The 21,898-nt window shown below is 37.9% G+C and overlaps 1 non-coding gene across 1 annotated transcript; it reads right to left on the bottom strand.

Moving 5' to 3' along the window:
• Window positions 1-15,410: 15,410 nt before the first annotated feature.
• TRNAK-CUU (transfer RNA lysine (anticodon CUU)) lies at window positions 15,411-15,483 on the bottom strand. Its single transcript has one exon. It is a non-coding gene; the product is annotated as a tRNA-Lys (tRNA).
• Between the last annotated feature and the right edge of the window lie 6,415 nt (window positions 15,484-21,898).

Here is a 21,898-nt window from a genome sequence, read left to right as displayed (position 1 = left end):
TATTTCCTTACCATGATAAACAACCATTTCCCACAAACTAAAAGCCAGAAGAAGTAAAACTCTCACTGTTTGCAGATGACATGATCCTCTACATGGAAAACCCTAAAGACTCCACCAGAAAATTACTAGAGCTCATCAATGAATATAGTAAAGTTGCAGGATATAAAATCAACACACAGAAATCCCTTGCATTCCTATACACGAATAATGAGAAAGTAGAAAAAGAAATTAAGGAAACAATTCCATTCACCATTGCAACGAAAAGAATAAAATACTTAGGAATATATCTACCTAAAGAAACTAAAGACCTATATATAGAAAACTATAAAACACTGATGAAAGAAATCAAAGAGGACACTAATAGATGGAGAAATATACCATGTTCATGGATTGGAAGAATCAATATAGTGAAAATGAGTATACTACCCAAAGCAATTTACAAATTCAGTGCAATCCCTATCAAGCTACCAGCCACATTTTTCACAGAACTAGAACAAATAATTTCAAGCTTTGTATGGAAATACAAAAAACCTCGAATAGCCAAAGCAATCCTGAGAAAGAAGAATGGAGCTGGAGGAATCAACTTGCCTGACTTCAGGCTCTACTACAAAGCCACAGTCATCAAGACAGTATGGTACTGGCACAAAGACAGACATATAGATCAATGGAACAAAATAGAAAGCCCAGAGATAAATCCACACACATATGGACACCTTATCTTTGACAAAGGAGGCAAGAATATACAATGGAGTAAAGACAATCTCTTTAACAAGTGGTGCTGGGAAAACTGGTCAACCACTTGTAAAAGAATGAAACTAGATCACTTTCTAACACCGCACACAAAAATAAACTCAAAATGGATTAAAGATCTAAATGTAAGATCAGAAACTATAAAACTCCTAGAGGAGAACATAGGCAAAACACTCTCAGACATAAATCACAGCAGGATCCTCTATGATCCACCTCCCAGAATTCTGGAAATAAAAGCAAAAATAAACAAATGGGATCTAATTAAAATTAAAAGCTTCTGCACAACAAAGGAAAATATAAGCAAGGTGAAAAGACAGCCATCTGAATGGGAGAAAATAATAGCAAATGAAGCAACTGACAAACAACTAATCTCAAAAATATACAAGCAACTTCTGCAGCTCAACTCCAGAAAAATAAACGACCCAATCAAAAAATGGGCCAAAGAACTAAATAGACATTTCTCCAAAGAAGACACACGGATGGCTAACAAACACATGAAAAGATGCTCAACATCACTCATTATTAGAGAAATGCAAATCAAAACCACAATGAGGTACCACTTCACACCAGTCAGAATGGCTGCGATCCAAAAATCTGCAAGCAATAAATGCTGGAGAGGGTGTGGAGAAAAGGGAACCCTCCTACACTGTTGGTGGGAATGCAAACTAGTACAGCCACTATGGAGAACAGTGTGGAGATTCCTTAAAAAATTGCAAATAGAACTACCTTATGACCCAGCAATCCCACTTCTGGGCATACACACCGAGGAAACCAGAATTGAAAGAGACACATGTACCCCAATGTTCATCGCAGCACTGTTTATAATAGCCAGGACATGGAAACAACCTAGATGTCCATCAGCAGATGAATGGATAAGAAAGCTGTGGTACATATACACAATGGAGTATTACTCAGCGGTTAAAAAGAATTCATTTGAATCAGTTCTGATGAGATGGATGAAACTGGAGCCGATTATACAGAGTGAAGTAAGCCAGAAAGAAAAACACCAATACAGTATACTAACACATATATATGGAATTTAGGAAGATGGCAATGACGACCCTGTATGCAAGACAGGGAAAGAGACACAGATGTGTATAATGGACTTTTGGACTCAGAGGGAGAGGGAGAGGGTGGGATGATTTGGGAGAATGACATTCTAACATGTATACTATCATGTGAATTGAATCGCCAGTCTATGTCTGACGCAGGATGCAGCATGCTTGGGGCTGGTGCATGGGGATGACCCAGAAAGATGTTCTGGGGAGGGAGGTGGGAGGGGGGTTCATGTTTGGGAATGCATGTAAGAATTAAAGATTTTAAAATTTAAAAAATAAAAAACTAAAAATTAAAAAAAAAAAAAACATTGCTACTAAACCATCAGTGCATAAAATGAAAATAAAGCTCTCCTCATTAATTATTAATTAATAAAAAAAAAAAAAAAAAAAAAAACTAAAAGCCAAAAGTTTGTCCTAGAGTGATACCGGGCAATTGATGTGTCTTCTGAATCCCTTAGCCAAAAAACAGGCCTTCATTTAAGGATGCTTTGGAGTGCACTGAAATCCCAATGCTTCAGCAAGCTGGCTTCAATTTGCTTTTCTTCTTTTACTGTATCAGCCTTGGGAGATGATATGTTTCAAAAACCACCAGCTAAACTTCTTACCACCATCATTGTAGACATCCCTTGCTTAATAAAGTGTCATTATGGAGTACCTAGTGTCAGGCCTAATTAATTAAAACAAAACAAAACAAAAGATCCGAATAATTATAAAGTTTTAGAAAATTTAGAAACGTTGCCAAGCTGGCTTCTAAATATTAATTAATACTCAAATTCATGGATACACAATTTTCAATATATCTTCAATTCAACGTCCAACCTTCTGAGACCAAAGACGGTGAAATTTCTGACTACTTTCTTATATAAAACAGTAAAAAAACCACACACACACATGGTTCAGCCTAAACTTAAACCTCCGTATCTTCATTTTCACCTGCAAGGTCCTTAAACTGGATTTCATCATCATCTTCAGGATCAAAGATATCTGTTTCATTAAGTTCAGCTAAAAACAGTAAGAACATACTCTTAGAGACATAAAACCAAGATGTTACTAGATTAATTGTCTATTTAAAGAAATAACACTGGATTAATACTAAAACCCTGAACTGTACAAAAAAAACTGCTTGTAATCAATCCTTGGTTCAACAGTTTTATTCCAAGAAAAGTTTTCCTAACTAGAAACATATCACAGAGAACAAACTCACAATGAAACTGCTAAAAGAAATTCACTGCCAAGTATTTATCTGATTCCCAATTAGCTTAGTATTTCTCAAATGGCCTGCATCTCATCAGAATCTTCACTCTTACTCAAAAATTCATAAATTTATAATAAAATGCACTGTAATAGAATAAAAAAATTATCATATTCAAAATGTGAGTTTAGTACACTTCCTCTTTTTGTTACTAGAAAATTATTTTAATTGTTCCAAGCTTAGTAGAGGAAGAATAGAATACTTTTGGCTCTAAGAAATGAAAGGGATTTAAAAATACTGTCCCCAAAGCTCCATGGCAGCACTCGAAATTCTAAAAATACCCTGAATACTCTTTTACAAAAAAATTAATACCAGTACCATAAATGGTGTCCTTGATTAGCTGAAAACAGGTATAATCTCTTAAGAATTGTTCTTAAGAGTGTGAAAGAGGCATTCCTTTAACAATTATTATGTACAAGTCTAAGATCTCTGAGTTTTTTAATTCCCCACCAAAAGAACATATATTAGGAAGAGAATCCATTACTAAATTGTTAATATTCTGAAGTATTTGATACATTTAAATTTAATTTAAGACGAATTTAAGCATGTATGCAAAAATACAGAAAAGAGAGAATTCTGAAACGACTGTTTCACCTAAATACTAACTAGTAAATGCTATGAGAAGACAGGGAAGTGTAATAACTTTGATATTAACTTCCATATTCCAGAAGCTGTCTATAACCCTTCAGACTTCTAGCTTCATCTGCATTGTACTTTAAAATTACATCAGCTTTGTTATCCTTGGAGAAAAACAGGAAGGATCAAAACTGGTTATGCAAAGAATCATCAGTTGCCTCATAAATTACTTTCAAATTAAACACCCTTAAGAAAAACCTCACTATTCTCTCACCTTCCTTGTGTCATCTGCAAACACACACAGGCAGAATCATCGTGATGAAGTTTGCGTGGATGACCAAATAAAGTGTAGACTAGAAAAGTTATGTATACAATGCACTGAATCAAGCAAAGAAAAGGAAACACGTGGGGTGGCAATGTGGTCCTTGTTCACACTCTGACACTGTAGTTCAAACTGAAAGTGGTATTATTATGCAAGAGAAATCTTTCTATAACCCACAGTTCTTAGAGTATCTTACTGATTTGAGTTATCTGTGGTGCTTTTTATATTCCTTAAACCTGACAGGCCTGAAGTGAAGTCTTTGTGAGTTTATGATGCAAATATGCCTGAGAATTTTTGCCTTTTAGGGAGTTCACTTTTCTCCATTTTAAAGAAGCTGAGTCACTCACAGAGGAAAACATTCTGAATACTAACAATTAAGCTAGAAAAGGCCTAAAGAAAGGCAACTGAAAATATCACAGTCATAAAACTGCAGTGTAATACAAACTAATGCTTCTCAAGCTATGATGTGCACCCAAAATACATCATAATTATTCTGTTAAAACACTGAGTGTAACTCAGTAGTTAAGAGATAGGCTAACAATCTGCTCATACAATTCCATGCAGTAGTGATGGTGCTATTACCTTTAGATTATGATTTGAGTAGCAAAGGTTTGTAATTATCCACAACAGATTAAAAATCAGAAGAGCCATATGTAGGTATCATTTTACAGTTAGTGTTTTAATCCCTTAAGGGATTAATATAAATGTGGTTACATTACCCATCAAACAGATAATTAAACTGGGAATTAATTATTATTTGACACATTTGCAGGGTTATATGTAGTTAAACTAAAATAAATGGACATGAGAATATACACTTTTATGGACAGATTTTATGTTTTTAGTCATCAAATACAGAAAATGGAAAGATTATAAATGGATATTCTAGATCACAAAACATACAATGAAAAAAAATCAGTAAAGTATCAGGATATAAAATCAAGATACTTGAACCTGTTATAATATTAATGCATTCATATTACCCAAAGTAATGTACAGATTCCATGTAGTTCCTATAACAATTCAAGTGGCTTTTTTTTTCCCCCCACAGACAAAGTTATATGGAATCTCAAACAATCCAAACAGCCAAAACAATCTTGAGAAAGAATAAAGCTGGAGGACACAAACTTCCAGCTTTTGAAACACAATTGTGAACAAAACTGAGCCCTCAGAAATAAAATTTTTCGAAACCGGTCAACTAATGCTAACCAAGATCACACTGTAGAAAAGACATCCTCTCCAATAGACAGGACTGGAAAAACAATACTTAACATAAAAGTAGACCTTCTTTTTTACACCACAATCTACCTAAAATTACCCTGAAATAGATCAGAGACTTAAACACAGAGCTGAAACCATAAAACTACTGCAAGAGAACACAGTGCAAAACTACCGAATGCCGCTCTTGCATGGAAAAGGAAATTGCCAACAACAATAGAAAAAAGCAGTGCATTAGATTGGTAAAAATATTTGCAAATGATATGACCAATAGGAATTAGCACCCAAGGTAGATAAATCCTTCCATTTGCAACAACAAGGATGAACCTGGAGAATAATGTGCTAAGAAAAACAAGTCACACAGAGAAAGCAAACACTGCAGGACCTCATTTACATGTGAAATCAGGACTGCATACAAACTCATAAAATTTCAGGTATGCTCCTAATCTCTCAGCTTTGAGTGACCTGGATTTTCTACAGAAGCCTCAAATGAAGAGAACTATCAGTCGCCTGGCTGAGTATTAAAGGTTTGCCCCAACATGCACAGAGCCTAAAAGCAGAGGTTGAGAGGCCTACTGGTTTTTAATGAAACTTCAAAAATTGGCTATTTGCTAGGTTATAAACAAGCATTCAATGGCCACACACAACGAAAAGATACATACCGTACAGAATCGGTTTCAGAAATTATCCAACAAATGATGACAAGAAAAAGCTCTGGGAGAAGAAAACTGATGTCCTGTCTCACCATGTTATATCTGCATTTTCTAGTTTTCAACAACAACAATAAACCATGAGACACACAAATAAATAGGAGAAGGTGTCTGGTCACATATAAGGAAATAAGCAGTTAATACAAAGCATGGCTCAGAAAGCCTAGAAGCTGGACCTAACAGAGACTTTACATCAGGTAGTATAGATAAAAATAATACAAGAAACAATGTGCATAATTTTTTTTTTTAATTTTTAAGAATATTTCACTAGAGAATCAGGTCATAAGATTATTTAAAAGAAACCTAGTGGAGATGAAAAGTGGAATGGCTGACTTCAAACTGTCTCTGTAAATCACTAATACATCAATCACACCAAAAACTAAACAAAGAAACAGAAGACTGAAAATTTACAAATCAGAAAGTCTTAGGCTACAGAACCTGATAATAGAATAGAGAGAAACAGCAATCATTTCACGCAAAATTTAATTAAGCACAAGCAATGGGTTTGATACAGGAATCAAAAGGATTTCTGTTTCACAAGTCATATTCCAAATATTGAGGTCATAATGGCCAACTACCAAGTAGTTCTCTAAGTATTCATCTCAGATTTATAACTTACATTCTAAAAGACCTAGTCTATGCCTTACCTTTCTCCTATAAGCCCCCCAAATCCTATTTTTGGAGACAGAGGTTTTGTGTCATTTAACCGCATCATCTACCGCAGTGGTTTCTCAAACTTGGATCTGAGACCTTTAAATTGAAAAATCATAACTGAGAACCTTACTAAATAAACTTACTAAATATTTCTTTTCTTTTGATGAGTGAGAATGCTAACGAAAATCACTTCATATGCTACTGTTCTTTTTTCAGCAAAGGTCATTTTTCAAAAAGATTCAGAAAGCAAACCTGGAGGGAATCCTCTGGTGGTCCAATGATTAGGACCCAGGGCTTTCACAGCAGTATTCTGGATTCAGTCCCTGACTGGGTATCTACGATCCCAAAAGCTGCAGTGTTGTCAAAAATTAAGAAAAAATATTGAAAGGAAAATGAATAATCTAGCTCTGTGAAATATATATCATAAAATACAAAGATATCTCCTCGTTTTACTACAGAAAACTGAAGTCAGCCTGCAGCATAAATGCTGAAAACCTAGCACAGAACCTTGAATACACTTGGACTTTAGATGAGGACAGAATGATAAGCTGTAGTATTTATCCAAAATTATAAGAGGATATGTATTGCATATTATATTTAAAATCAGAAAAGAAACAATCAGTCTTCCCACAGAACAATATTTACTTCAAACTAAAGTCTTTTAAACTTACAAAAGCATGGCTCTTTGTCACATAAATTACTTTTATTCACAAATCACTCTGGGAATTTTTAGTTATTTTAAACAAATAAAAATAACCCATCTACACAAATATAGTCATCTTGTTACAAATATACATCGATTCAGACCAAAAATCATTAACTGGAAAAGAATGATTCAAGAGGAAAAAAAAAAAACAAAAACCGTTTTTCAATCCAAAAAGTTAGAGTTGAAAGAACTTTTAAACAACATAATCAATTAATATGCCAAAATTACTAAATAAGATGACCTATCATGTTCCAATTTCAAATGCTGCTAACACTACCTACAGATGTTTCCACAAATCAAAGTCCTATGCAGGACCATACACTATATTTTATTAGCAATTAGACTCATTTTATCTTGAAAATAATTTTTAGTTTTTTTTTTCTTTCTTTCTTTCTTTCACAGCTTAACATTTTTGTTGAGTCTAGGCCATTTGTTTCATATACAGAATTTGTCTGGTTCGTCAAGTTTAAATATATCTGGCATAAGTCCAGCCTAGGTCTTACAAATCATTCTTTCTAAACATAAATCCTATTATGAAAGTTATCAAAGATTTTCTAATTTTATACTTTTATATTGCCACATAAATTATTATTTTTAAGTCATCATGAATTCACAAAAGTCAATCACTTGGAAGCACAGGTAAATTTTTTAAAGGTAAGTTTTGTATTACAGTAAAATATATATCCACGCTGACCTTTTGTTTTAAGCTTCCTCAGATATGACATATCCTTGTCACACCACCAAAACACATTGCTTCCAATAGTGCATTTCCAAACATTTTGGTTACCTGAGCCTATTCTTCAGAAGGGGCAAACAAGAAAACAAAACAAAACAAACAAACAACTGTAAGATACTGTTCAATATTTCCTAAAATGTAACACTTGTTATTATGTTAGTAACTTCAGTTTTGGAACTACCTTTAGACCAAACCATAATTTAAAAAAAAAAGAAAATGGTCAAGCGTTATAACAAATGAGAGCTGTCTCAAGGTGACATATATTAATTTTCTCCATGAAAATGAGAAGACTCTTAATCTCTCAAACAATGTCTATATTCTCTTCAGCTACACTTATGTATATACCCCCTTATTTTTAGAGCAGGAAAAAATCGACAAAAGTAAAGCTGTTAATCCAAAATCACAAATGCTATTTCCACATAAAGCTATCTGCTACTGGGAATATTTAAGTTATCTGCTAATATGAGGAAAACAATTCAGTCTTGATCATTATGACTATACTCTCTACCTTTGGTCATCACAGTAGCTCAATTCAAGCGGTACCCTAAATGCTGACTTAGCAACCCCTCACGCTGAGTATTCATCAAATCTTGGCTTGCCTTTCTCTCATGAACTCTACTGATTATAAACAGTAGCTTGATCATTAACAAACTTTTGCTTGAGAACATGTTGATGTTTGTTTTAAAGTGCTTAAAGTCGTATTTCAAGATAAAGCCTCAAATGTTTAAAAATAATTATACCTAAGAATAGTGAAGAGACCACCTAATTCTACTGTCACTTGAAAGCAGTGGCATAAGCATTAGCCAGTATGGGACAATGTCTTCTTGACTTAAATGACAAAAGCGGGTATCAGGATAAAGAGGAAGAAACAGGTAATTAATATAAAACTGGTACATTACTAAATTTTGCATTAAGGCCTAACATCAAAGTGATAGCCACTACAGCCATGATTAAAAAGTGCCTGCTCCTTGACCAGTAAGGTGTGACCTAAGTCAAATCCCTGATGATAATACAGCGGAAGTGAGAAATAGATTTAAGGGACTGGATCTGATAGACAGAGTACCTGATGAACTATGGACGGAGGTTTGTGACATTGTACAGGAGACAGGAGTAAAGACCATACCCAAGGTGGGGAAAATGGCAAAAAAGGAAAATGGTTCTCTGAGGAGGCATTACAAAACTGTGAAAAGAAGGGAATTGAAAAGCAAAGGAGAAAAGAAAAGATATACCCATTTGAATGTAGAGATCCAAAGAATAGTGAGGAGAGACAAGAAAGCCATCCTCAGGGATCAGTGGAAAGAAAGAGAGGCAAACAATAGAATGGAAAAGCCTAGAGATCTCTTCAAGAAAATTAGAGATACTAAGGGAACATTTCATGCAAAGATGTACACAATAAAGGATAGAAATGTTATGGACATAAGAGAAGCAGAAGATATTAAAAAGAAGTGGCAAAAATAAATGGAAAAACTACAAAAAAGATCTTTATGACCCAGATAATCACGATAGAATGTTCACTCACCTAGACCCAGACATCCTGGAATGGGAAGTCAAGTGGGCCTTAGAATGCATCACTATGGACAAAGGTAGTGGAGGTGATGGAATTCCCGTTAAGCTATTTCAAAACCTAAAAGATGATGCTATGAAATTGCTGCATTCAATAAGCCAGCAAATTTGGACAACTCAGCAGTGGCCAGGAGACTGGAAAAGGTCAGTTTTCATTCCAATCCCAAATAAAGACAATGCCAAAGAGTGCTAAAACTACTGCGCAACTGCACTCCTCTCACACACATGAAAGGTAATGCTCAAAATTCTTCAAGCCAGGCTTCAGTAATACTTCAGCCGTGAACTTCCTGATGTTCAAGCTTGTTTCCATAAAGGCAGAGAAACCAGAGATCAAGTTGCCAACATCAGCAGGACCACCTAAAAAGCAAGCAAGTTCCAGAAAATCATCTACTTCTGCTTTATTGACTATGCCAAAGCCTTTGAGTGTGTGGATCACAATAAACTGTGGAAAATTCTGTAAGAGATAGGATTATCAGACCACTTGACCTACCTTTTGAGAAATATGTATGCAGGTCAGGAAGCAACAGTTAGAACTGGAAATGGAACAGCAGATTGGTTTGGAAAAGGAGTACCACAAAGCTATCAATTGTCACCCTGCTTATTTAACTTCTATGCAGAGTACATGATGAGAAACGCTGGGCTGGATGAAGCCCAAGATGGAATCAAGATTGCTGGGAGAAACGTCAATAACCTCAGATATGCAGATGACATCACTGTTATCGCAGAAAGTGAAGAAGAACTAAAGATCCTCTTGATGAAAGGGAAAGAGGAGAGTGAGAGTGTTGGCTTAAAGCTCAATATTCAGAAAACTAAGATCATGGCATCTGTTTCCATCACTTCATGGGAAATAAATGGGGATTCTCTGGCTATTTTTTTTAAGGGTGGCTCCAAAATCACTGATGATGGTGATTGCAGCAATGAAATTATAAGACACTTACTCGTTGGAAGGAATGTTATGACTTACCTAGACAGCATATTAAAAAAGCAAAGACATTACTTGGCCAAAAAAAGTTCCTTCTAGTCAAGAGTATGATTTTTCCAGTAGTTACTTTTGGATGTGAGCGTTGGACTGTAAAGAAAGCTGAGTGCCAAAGAACTGATGCTTTCTTACTTAGTGTTGGAGAATGGTCTTGAGAGCCCCTTGAACTTCAAGGCCATCCAACCAGTTCATCCTATAAGAGATCAGTCCTGGTGTTCACTGGAAACACTGATGTTGAAGCTGAAACTCTAATATTTGGCCACCTGATGCAAAGAGCTGGCTCATTTGAAAAGACCCTGATGTTGGGAAAAATTCAGGGCAGGACGAGATGAGGACAATAGACGATGAGATGGACAGATGTCAACACTGAATCAATGAGTGTGCATTTGGGTAAAAGCCATGAGTTGGTGATGTACAGGGAGGACTGGCATTCTGCAATCCGCTGGGTTGCAGAGTTAAGCACAACTGAGTGACTGAGCTGAACTGTTCCTTGGAAGAAAAGCTATGGCAACTCTGTAAGTTCAGTTCAGTTAAGTCGCTCAGTCATGTCCGACTCTTTGAGAACCTATGAATCACAGCATGCCAGGCCTCCCTGTCCAACACCACTCAGGCTCACGTCCAAAGAGTCTGTGATGCCATCCAGCCATCTCATCCTCGGTCGTCCCCTTCTCCTCCTGCCCTCAATCCCTCCCAACTTCAAAGCTTTTTCCAATGAGTCAGCTCTTCTCATGAGATGGCCAAAGTACTGGAGCTTCAGTTTTAACATCATTCCTTCCAAAGAAATCCCAGGGTTGATCTCCTTCAGAATGGACTGGTTGGATCTCCTTGCAGCCCAAGAGACTCTCAAGAGTCTTCTCCAACACCACAGTTCAAAGGCATCAATTCTTTGGCACTCAGCCTTCTTCATAGTCCAACTCTCACCTCCATACATGACCACTGGGAAAACCATAGCCTTGACTAGATGGACCTTAGTCGGCAAAGTAATTTCTCTGCTTTTGAATATACTGTCTAGGCTGGTCATAACTTTTCTTCCAAGGAGTAAGCATCTTTTAATTTCATAGCTGTAATCACCATCTGGAGTGATTTTGGAGTCCAAAAAATAAAGTCTGACACTGTTTTTACTGTTTCCCTATGTATTTCCCATGAATTGATGGGACCGGATGCCATAATCTTCGTTTTCTAAATGTTGAGCTTTAAGCCAACTTTTTCACTCTCCACTTTCGCATTCATCAAGGGGCTTTTTAGCTCCTCTTCAATTTCTGCCATAAGGGTGGTGTCATCTGCATATCCGAGGTTATTGATATTTCTCCCGGCAATCTTTATTCCAGCTTGTGTTTCTTCTAGGCCAGCGTTTCTCATGATGTACTCTGCATAGAAGTTAAATAAGCAGGGTGACAATATCCTGCCTTGATGCACTCCTTTTTCTATTTGGAACCAGTCTGTTGTTCCACGTCCAGTTCAAACTGTTGCTTCCTGACCTGAATACAGATTTCTCAAGAGGCAAGTTAGGTGGTCTGGGTCTTGTATTCCCATCTCTCTCAGAATTTTCCACAATTTATTGTGTTTCACACACTCAAAGGCTTTGGCATAGACAAAAAGGAGACATAGATGTATTTCTGGAACTCTCTTGCTTTTTCCATGATCCAGTGGATGTTGGCAATTTGATCTCTGGTTCCTCTGCCTTTTCTAAAACCAGCACGAACATCAGGGAGTTAATAGTTCACATATTGTTGAAGCCTGGCTTGGAGAATTTTGAGCATTACTTTACTAGCATGTGAGATGAGTGCAATTGTGCAGTAGTTTTAGCATTATTTTGCATTGCCTTTCTTTGGCATTGGAATGAAAACTGAACTTTTCCAGTCCTGCAGCCACAGCTGAGTTTTCCAAATTTGCTGGCATATTGAGTGCAGCACTTTCACAGTATCATCTTTCAGGATTTGAAACAGCTCAATGGGAAATCCATCACGTTCACTAGCTTTGTTCATAGTGGTGCTTTCTAAGGCCCACTTGACTTCACATTGCAAGATATCTGGCTCTATGTTAGTGATCACATCATCATGATTATCTGGGTCATGAAGATCTTTTTTGTACAGTTCTTCCATGTATTCTTGCCACCTCCTCTTAATATCTTCTGCTTCTGTTAGGTCCGTATCATTTCTGTCCCTTATCAAGTCCATCTTTGCATGAAATATTCCCTTGGTATCTTTAATTTTCTTGGAGAGATCTCTAGTCTTTTCCATTCTGTTGTTTTCCTCTATTTCTTTGCATTGATTGCTGAAGAAGGCTTTCTTATCTCTTCTTGCTATTCCTTGGAGCCCTGCATTCAGATGCGTATATCTTTCCTTTTCTCCTTTGCTTTTCACCTCTCTTCTTTTCACAGCTATTTTAAGGCCTCCCCAAACAGCCATTTTGCTTTTTTGCATTTCCTTTTCATGGGGATGGTCTTTATCATGAAGACCTGCAAGACCTTTTAGAACTAACACCCCCAAAAGATGTCCTTTTCATTATAGGGGACTGGAATGCAAAAGTAGGAAGTCAAGAGACACCTGGAGTAACAAGCAAATTTTTCCTTGGAATGCGGAATGAAGCAGGGCAAAGAATAATAGAGTTTTGCCGAGAAAATGCACTGGTCATAGCAAACACCCTCTTCCAACAACACTAGAGAAGACTCTACACATGGACATCACCAGAGGGTCAACACCTAAGTCAGACTGATTATATTTTTTTCAGCCAAAGATGGAGAAGATCTATACAGTCAACAAAAACAAGATCAGGAGCTGACTGTGGCTCAGATCATGACCTCCTTATTACCAAACTCAGACTTGATTGAAGAAAGTCGGGAAAACCGCTAGACCATTCAGGTATAACCTAAATCAATCCCCTTATGATTATACAGTGGAAGTGAGAAATATATTTAAGGGCCTAGATCTGATAGATAGAGTGCCTGATGAACTATGGAATGATGTTAGTGACATTGTACAGGAGACAGGGATTAAGACCATCCCCCATGGCAACTATATACAACACGTTAAAAGGCAGAGTTACCACTTTGCTGACAAAGGTCTGTATAGTCAAATATCTAGTTCTTTCAGTAGTCACATATGGATGTGATAGTTGGGAACATAAAGAAGGCTGGACACTGAAGAATTGAAGCTTTTCACCTGAAGTGCTGGGGAAGACTCTTGAGAGTCCACTCGATGGCAAGGAGATCAGAGAAGTCAATCCTAAAGATCAGCCCTGAACATTCACTGCAAGATCTGCTGCTGAAGCTCCAATACTTTGGCCTCCTGATGCAAAGAGTCGACTGAAAGGAGAAGACCTTGATGCAGTGAAAGCAGGAGGGCAAGAGAAGAGGACAACAGAAGATGAGATGTTTGGGTAGTATCACAGGATTCAAGGTATAAGAGTCTGAGCAAACTCAGGGAGATAGTGAAGGGCAGGGTATCCTAGTGTACTGAAGTTCATGGGGTCCTCTGTCTATGACAGAGTCATACACATGACTTAGCAACTGAGTAACAACTCCACCAAGAGCTCCTCGTCCAATCTGTAATTATCCTGACATGTAATAGGATTCACATGCTGGAGAATTCCTTGGAAAACAGCCCATGAACCCAGCTTAGTACTCAGGAGTGCTACACAGAAGAAAATAACAAAGAAAAGAAGATGATAATTTAAAAATAGGCCGTGAAAACAAACTTCTAACGTAAGGAAAAAATATGAAGGTCAAGGACCGGATTATCTTTAGCCTCACATCATGTTCCAAGAAATTAATAAATTATTTGTGCTTGTGTGTGAGTGTGTGTGTGTGTGCGTACACTTTTCTGTGTTGTGTGCATTCCATGTCTTTCACTATGCAGGAATAACTACATGGCTTTGTTAAGAAGTGCTGTAACTGCATAAGCAAATGTACAAATGTGAATGGAGGTTATACACCAGCTCAACGACAGATAATAGAATTTTCAATTAAGAGAAAAGTATACATGTGAATTGAACAATATGTTAATTTCCATTCATTTCAACCTCCATATATGGCTAGCAGCTGTAAAAAAAAAAAAAAAAAAAAAAAAAAACAGTTTCCCCCAGTGGCTCCGTTCATTACAGTTCAGCTCAGTTCAGTTGCTCAGTCGTGTCTGACTCTTTCTTTACAACCCCATGAATCACAGCACACCAAGCCTCCCTGTCCATCACCAACTCCCGTAGTTCTCTCAGACTTGCTCTCATCGAGTCAGTGATGCCATCCAGCCAACTCATCCTCTGTCGTCCCCTTCTTCTCCTGCCCCCAACCCCTCCCAGCATCAAAGTGTTTTCCAATGAATCAATTATTCACATAAGGTGGCCAAAGTACTGGAGTTTCAGCTCTAGTATCATTCCTTCGAAAGAAATCCCAGGGCTGATCTCCTTCAGAATGGACTGGTTGGATCTCCTTGCAGTCCAAGGGACTCTCAAGAGTCTTTGAAGGGTTAATAGGGTAGTAGAGATGTGCCTGCAAAAGGGTCTCTCTGCTCAGGCTGAGCGTCCTTGCGTACGAGGCATTCTGCCAAAGAGTCTGGACACAGCCTTGAGTTTAATGGTCCCTTGCAAATGAGGGAGCATTCCCTTCTTGAGATAAGAAGGCGATAAGGGCTTTGTGCAGACTCTGCAGTAGACAGAGATTTTACTCCCCTTTGCTGTACGATAACATGTATGCAGCTGCACTGTACTGAAAAGGCTTATTCTTACAGTCTGGAATTCTGCCTAAGGAGGGCTTTATAATAATAAACAGCAATTAGTTTGCCCAGTTCTGTTCCTCTGGCCAGAGTGGTGTCCTGTCTGTCTCTTATGTGTCTTGTATGTTCTGTGTCATTTCACTTGTAATCACCAGTAATCTACCAGTAATCTACATCTAGTGCCCAACGTGGGGCTCGAACCCAGGTCCCTGGGATTAAGAGTCCTATGCTCTACCGACTAAGCTAGCCAGGCAGCGACAGTGAGAGCACCAAAACCTAACCACTAGACCACTAGGAAAGTAACTGCTTTCATTGTGAAAAACCTGGTCATATAAGAAAAAGAGTGTCAAAAATTAAAAGCTGATCAAGGTGCAGTTCCTAAAGAAAGATCTCTTGCTGGGAAAAATGACTCCTCCTGGACTTTGCCGTCGGTTTGGGAAGGGGTTTCATTGGACTAATGAATGCAAATCTAAAACAGATAAAATGGGCAACCCGATACTGGGAAACTATCCTGCGGGCCTGAGTCCCTGGGGCCCAGAAACAATATCGGAGACTTATCCTCCTTGCCCTCCTCCCATTCCATCTGCCCCATTAAGAAGACCTCAGATGATGATTTCAGACTTATGGTCTGCTACTTCAGGGAGTGCTGCTGCTGATTTGCCACTAGCTGATAATGTTCTTTTGTCACCAGGCGGAAGCATTTATAAATTAAAAACACATTTATTTGGACCACTGCCTAAAGGCACTTTTGGCTTGATATTAGGCCATAGCAGCCTGGCTTTGAGAAGTTCAACCATAATTCCTGGGGTAATACACTCTGACTATGTTGAAAAAATTTTAATTATGATCTCTACTTCTACCACACTTTCATTGTTAGCTAGAAAACGTATTGCCCAAATACTTCTTCGACCTTATCACCCCTTTTTGGCTCTTCCTAATAAATGAACAGGGGGATTTGGAAGTACTGGGTGACATATATTTTGGAAAATGCTTATCAGAGATTCTCGCCCTGTTCTCTCCTTGATTATACAAAAAAACAACATTGAGAGACTAGTAGATGCAGGGGCAGATGTTTCTGTCATTTCTTCTCAACAATGGCCCTGAGATTAAAAAACAAACAAACAAACAAAAAAACCCTTTAATGCTAACAGGATTGGGCTCCATTGCAGATGTCTAGAAGAGTACCCATCCCTTGCAATGTCAATTCCATAATGGAAGATCAGTGTTTGTTACCTTTTATATTGTAAATATACCTATTAATATATGGGAGAGAGATCTTCTCTCTCCTTTGGGGGCTTCTGTAACCATTCCATCAAAAAACTAGTAGCCACTGCTCAAATTCCTCGAGCACTCCCATTAAAATGGTTAACTAATACTCCAAAATGGGTTTAGCAATGGCCATTACCACAAATGAAGCTTGAGGCATTAGAAAAATTAGCACAAGAACAACTCCAACTTGGTCATATAGAGCCCTCTACCTCACCCTAAAATTATCCTGTTTTTGTTATTTTAAAAAAATCTAAAAAATAAAAAATGTTAACCGATTTACAAAAGGTTAATAAATGTATTAAACCTATGCGAGCATTGCAATTGAGACTCCCTTCTCCAGCTCTTATTCCTCAAAATTGGTCTTTAATAGTGATAGATCTTAAAGACTGTTTTGTTTTGTTTTGTTTTGTGTTTTTTTACCATTCCCCTACAATTGCAAGATGGAGATAAATTTGCTTTTACAGAACCTGTTCTTAATCATGCTCAACCTGTTAAGCGTTATCAATGGACAGTCCTACCACAAAAAATGATAAATAGTCCTACTTTATGTCAAAAATTTGTAGCTCGCTCTTCGCAATCTCTCCTTCAAAAATACCCTAATTATATTCTATATCATTATACGGATGATCTCCTATTGGCAGCTCCTAGTATTGCTAAACGTGATAAATTCTTTTTAAAAGTACAAGAGGCTTTAAGACTAAACAATTTGCAAATAGCCCTGGGAAAAATTCAAAAGAACTTTCCTATTTCATATTTAGGGACAATATTGGAAAAACATAAAATTAGGCCCCAAAAGTTACAAATTAAAAGAGACCATCTCAAAACCTTGAATGATTTGCAAAAATTATTGGGAGATATTAATTGGCTACGCCCAGTACTTGGGATTCCTACTTATCAGTTACGACATTTGTTTTCTACTTTAAGAGGAGATTCAGCTTTGGATAGCCCCCAGACCTTAACCCCATTGGCTTTACAGGAACTTCAATTTGTTAAACAACGACTAAATGACGGTTTTTTTGACTTACTTACATGCATCTCAACCTATTTCTCTTATCATATTTCATACCCCTTATTCCCCATCTGGTGTAATTGCTCAAGAAAAAGGATTAATACAACGGGTTTTCTTACCTAACAGTTTTTCCAAAAAATTGACTATATATATAGATAAATTAGCCTTCCTTATACAGAAAGGCCGCTATCGTATTTTACAACTATTAGGATGTAAACCACACCAGACTGTTACTCAGTTAACAACTGCTCAAATATCTCGGTTTACAATTTAATAAAAACTGGCAAATTTCTCTTGCCTCATATCCTGGTTCGTTTTCTAATCATTATCTGTCATCTAAATTGATTGACTTTCTCCGGACTAACACTAGGATATCTCATTCCCCAATTTCAGATGTTCCAGTTAGGAGACCCACTATTTTTACAGATGCAAATAAAAATACTGCTAGATATTGGACCCCGGAAAATTCCAAGGGTTTCCCCACTCATTTTCTTCTGTACAGCCCGCTGAATTCTGGGCTAGCTATTTAGTTTTACAAGATTTTCCCCAACTTCCTATTAACATTGTTTCAGATTCTTGATATGCTGTTCTCTCTTGCCTACAGCTCCCTCATGTCTCCCTTCCACTGACTCTTAAAACAGTTATTGATAAATTGTTTTACCAAGTACAACAATTGCTTTTGCAGCGTTCAGAGTTAATTTTCTTTACTCACATCCGTGCACATTCTGCCCTTCCTGGACCCTTATCATTCGGAAATGCTACAATTGATGCCTTACTTAAGCCTATAAAAGCAGCAAAGCAAGAACATCTCTTACAACATACCAGCTGCAAAGGGTTACAAAAATCTCACGCTATTACTCAAAAACAAGCTCAAAATATTGTTTGTTCTTGTTCCATAAGTGCACCCTTTGCGTTGCTGTTTAACCCACCAGGTTTCAACGTAAGAGGACAACAAGCAAATCAGATATGGCAAATAAGTGTAATTTGCATTTCTTCCTTCGGACAACAAAAATGTGTGCATCATACTATAGACACTTGCACATATTTTCAATGGGCCACTGCATTACATTCTAAAAAGGCTGACACTGTTATTACTCATTTGTTATCTTGTTTTACAGTTATGGGATTACCAATTAAATTAAAAACTGATAATGCACCTGCTTACCACTCTGCAAAATTAGCTCACTATTTATCTCAGTACCATATAACTCATACTTTTGGTATTCCTTATAATAGTCAAGGGCAAGCTATCATTAAAAGAGCTAATTGTACCTTGTGTGATTATCTTAAAAAAATAAAAAAGGGAGAACAAGAGAGATTTATGAAACCTAAAGACATTCTGAATAAAACCTTACTTACCCTAAATTTTTTGAATGTTTGGAGCAAGGGAAATCTATCAGCAGTAGAGTTGCATTTTCAAGGGAAAAAAGAGGATAAGAAGATCTTGAATATGCCTATTTGGTATGAAGATAAAGAGAAAGGTTGGATCCCAGCATCCTTAATATATTTGGGATGAGGGTATGCTTTCATTTCTGTTGATAATTACAGATTTTGGACCCTAGGAAGATTGATCAAAATCAACAATGGCTAATCCCCTTGTTCAAAAAATTCGAAGAGCTTACTATGCAGAGAAGCCTTACCCCCCGTAGAAGGGAAGCAACACCTCCTACATGGGGTCAAATGAAGAGGTTGACCCAGAAAGCAGAAAAGACAGAGAAGGTGTGGCAACCTCTGAATCCTACCAATCTTTTGCTTGCCATGATGTTGGTGGTGACATGTCAGGTAATTGGTGTATTGGCAAGTAATCATACATATTGGGCATATATACCTAATCCCCCATTAGTAAAAACAGTTTCCTGGGGGGAATCAGAAGTGCAGGTATGTACTAATGAGACTGCCTTCTTTTCCCCCGCAAGCTGGTGGGGGACTAGAACAACATCTGATCATAAACAATAAAATGTTAGTAATTTGACCATTGCAGTGGAAGGTATTCCTTTATATATGGGAGACACACCTTTTGTCTGTCCACTAAGGAACATTCTCATCATTTTTATAATACATGGGGGGTAAAGTATAATAATTACCATTTTGCTACTTTTACTGTGCTTGTTTCCACTAGGGGATTTAGTACCTCGACAGAACCGATGGATACTCATAATGGAAAACACATGTTGCTATGTCCTGTTCACCTTTTCGTTCCTTCTCTAGAATCTTTGGAGTGGGAACGTTGCTGAGGTCATCGACCCTTTACGGTCATAAATTATTCTGGGGCCATCATTGTAGATTAGAGTCCAGATCATGGGCAATTCTTAGAAAAATGGTCAGATAAATCTCTTAGGTGGCATCGTGCAAATGGCACTTTGATGGGCAATGGTAATGAAACAGTTAAATGGCAGCAATTTGCACTTGTCCCTCCTCAATTACAATTGCAAGGATATCCGAACATTCAAGGAGATATTTGGAAACTATGGGCGGTTTCTGGTAATCTCGCTCTCTGGTCAGGAAACTACATTTTAGACAGTGGTGACTCTTCGGGTCCATTCCATGTTAATTTACATGTTAATAAATCTTATTCTGCAATGGCATGTGTAAAATATCCTTTTGCATTGTTATATTGAAATTGGACCTAGAATGATACTGTAGGGTCTGTGCCCTGTGACTACTGTAATTTAACTCAATGTGTAAATGTCTTGGTGGGAAAAATTTAAAAGACAAGACTTTAACTCCAATTTCTCACTAGTAATTGTTAAAGCTCAGACAGAAGTATGGTTGCCTATATATCTGACTCAGCCGTGGTCAGGTTCTTTCGCTGTTTCTCATCTAGTAACTGCTGTACAGACTTTGCTACACTGATCTTGAGGTATGCTTGGTGTGGTCATTGCTTCGATTCTCACAGTCGTGTCAGTAACTGCAACAGCAGCGGTGGCAAGTCTTGCGTTACACTAAGGAATTCAAACAGCTGATTTTGTTTGGGACTGGCAAAAAGACTCTTATTTGTTATGGCAACAACAGAGAGACTTGGATGCTCAACTTGCTACTGACGTGCTCAATCTTCAAACACACCATTTCCTGGCTTGGAGATCAATTGGCTGTTTAATCTACACGAAGTGTTTTGAAATATGATTGGAATTCTTCTGTTTTGTATAACACCTGTACCATTTAACATGAGTCCTTCAAGAGATTAACCGAGACATATAAATAAAAAGAGTTCTAGATGCCCACCATCTAGAGAGATTCCGGCTAGCCCCCAAGAGGTGGCTGGATAGCCAATGACGGGTAAGACACTCAGAGGAGGGCAACCTAAGACAGACACAGCTGCAAGAGGGGCTGGCGAGGCTGGAGGTTGGCCACCTACAGCTTTACGCCTTGCTCTACAAAACAATACAAATGTCTTGAGGGCTTAAATAAAATAAAAAAGGGGGAGATGAAGGGTTAATAGGGTAGTAGAGATGTGCCTGAAAACGGGTCTCTCTGCTCAGGCTGAGCGTCCTTGCATACAAGGCATTCTGCCAAAGAGTCTGGATGCAGCCTTGAGTTTAATGGTCCCTTGCAAATGAGGGAGCATTCCCTTCTTGAAATAAGAAGGAGATGAGGGCTTTGTGCTGACTCTGCGTAGACAGAGATTTCACTCCCCTTTGCTGTACGATAACATGTATGCACCTGCACTGTACTGAAAAAGCTTATTCTTACAGTCTGGAATTCTGCCTAAGGAGGGCTTTATAATAATAAACAGCAATTAGTTTGCCCAGTTCTGTTCCTCTGGCCAGAGTGGTGTCCTGTCTGCCTCTTGTTTGTCTTGTATGTTCTATGTCATTTCACTTGTAATCACCAGTAATCTACAGTCTCTCCAACACCACAGTTCAAAAGCATCCATGATGAATCCACCTGCAAAAGCAAGAGACAAAGGAGAGACACATTTGACTTCTGGGCCAGGATGATCCCATGGAGAAGGAGAAGACAGCACTTTTCAGTCTTCTTCCTGGAGAATCCCATGGACACAGGAGCCAGGTGGGGCACAATCCATGATTTCAAAAGAGAGTCAGACATGACTAAGCACAAGCAACAGTGCTAGAAAAGAGTACTTCAGTGCAATTCAGTTCAGTGGCTCAGGCGTGTCTGACTCTTTGTGACCCCATGAATGGCAACACACCAATCCTCCCTATCCATTGCCAACTCCCGGAGTTTACCCAATCTCATGTCCATTGAGTTGGTGATGCCATCCAACCATCTCATCCTGTGGTGTCCCCTTCTCCTCCTGCCCCCGATCCTTCCCAGTATCAGGGTCTTTGCCAATGAGTCAAATCTTCGCATGAGGTGGCCAAATTATTGGATTTTCAGCCTCAGCATCAGTTCTTTCAATGAACACCCAGGACTGATTTCTTAGGATGGA

This window comes from Ovis canadensis, chromosome Y (assembly GCF_042477335.2).
Source record: "Ovis canadensis isolate MfBH-ARS-UI-01 breed Bighorn chromosome Y, ARS-UI_OviCan_v2, whole genome shotgun sequence".
NCBI classification, from domain to species: domain Eukaryota; kingdom Metazoa; phylum Chordata; class Mammalia; order Artiodactyla; family Bovidae; genus Ovis; species Ovis canadensis.
The sequence above is the reverse complement of the archived record's forward strand: the minus strand, read 5'-3'. Positions and strand labels throughout refer to the sequence as shown.